General features: G+C 42.2%; 1 pseudogene; it reads left to right on the forward strand.

The window, feature by feature from the left end:
* LOC109477895 overlaps positions 1–1,544 on the forward strand; it is a 7,402-nt pseudogene that overhangs the window by 4,583 nt on the left and 1,275 nt on the right.

The following is a 1,544-nucleotide window of genomic DNA, read 5'->3' on the forward strand; positions in this document are numbered from 1 at the left end:
ATAAGCTCTTTGTCTTGTGCCAAATGTGTATTTTGTATGTGCACGCGTGTGTGCAACGTAACAAGAAAGATATCTTCAATTTGTACCCTAACGAAGACTTAAAATAAACTTCCAAACTTTCATCATGCAAAGATTTCCATTCCTGTGTCAACTGGCTACTAAACATTCATTTCATGATGTCGTTCTGGTGTAGGTAGACAGAGCAATTTCTAGTTTAAGTGGCCAATGTGTGCTATCTTCTTCCCTGGTCAAGGTAGCGTTTAAAAAAATGACGGGGCGGGTCCCATCCCCTTCCCTTTCTTTTTTTTAAAAAGTTAACTCGATGGAGTGACAGCTACACCGTATGCAATAGACCGATCCCGAAAGTCCATTACAATTTGAAGTTCAACCAATGAGAGAAGGTCAATTATCGGTTCGACCAATGAGAGAGTGGCTGCATGTCCGTCAAGTATTTCCATTTGTATATGATGATGATGATGAACTCTATTACCAATCGTACATGGTACAATGTGGGGCATTAATACAACGATACTACAAAACTATACTATCTTATTACATTTCTTACTACAAACTACTATCTATACATTATATGAGTCACAATATGTTCATGAATTGATGATTTGGTCTCGCTTATGAAATAAGGTGTACAGAAATTGACCTACGTAAGCAGATATGGTAGTAGGACATGACAACAATTCATGGAATGTATCGTACTGTGTACCAGATTGGGTGAACTTTGTCTTAGTGGTAATAGTCTGTAACAATGAATCTCTTTCTTTTCTATAGGTGGGACATGTCATAACAAAGTGAAATTCATCTTCAATATTCTCATTACATGTGGGACACAGTCTCTGAGTGGCTGGTGTGTTGTGGTGTCGACCTTTTTCGATTTGAAGACAACGGTCTATTGGTATAGCCTCCTATACAGGTCCTCTACGATTGTTGGGGGGAGGGGCGGTGGGACGTTGACATTCAAAGCACGTATACTACACACCCTCAGTAATTCGCTTCGGTAAAACCTGACGCCGCATATATTGTGCAAAGTTCATCAGCAGGTTACACACTTGCCCTCAGGGAGGATTGAAGAAACATTTGGACAAACGTAAACAGGGAAGTGAGACCATTTATTAACTTAGAGCGTCGCAAGAGGAGGTGTCCCATTTGCACCGCGAGGTTGGCGTAAAAATGAGCGTAGACACAAGGTATGTACATGTTCTTAGTTTATGAATCTGATCAACCAAATTGTATTTGCCTGTTTTCTTAGTTTTTTTTTTACCATAGCAAGACATACAGATCCTTAAATATGTTATGATGAAAAAGATTGGTGACGTTTTCCTTGTGTATCGTACAGGAACAGGGTGCGGTGGATGAGCGTTCTCTTGCTGGTCACTTTAGTGATCTGCCTGGGAGAGAACCCCAAGGCGGCTCGGCAAAGTGTGGAGCGCGAGACCGCTCCGGCGCGTCGGGCTAGCGGCGCATCTCCAGCGGAGAGAAGCCCACGGTCGACTTATTTTTATGGTCGGCCATGGCGCCGACATACAGAA

The sequence above is a fragment of the Branchiostoma belcheri genome, unplaced genomic scaffold (genome assembly GCF_001625305.1).
Source record: "Branchiostoma belcheri isolate BF01 breed outbred unplaced genomic scaffold, Haploidv18h27 scaffold41, whole genome shotgun sequence".
In the NCBI taxonomy this organism is placed as follows: domain Eukaryota; kingdom Metazoa; phylum Chordata; class Leptocardii; order Amphioxiformes; family Branchiostomatidae; genus Branchiostoma; species Branchiostoma belcheri.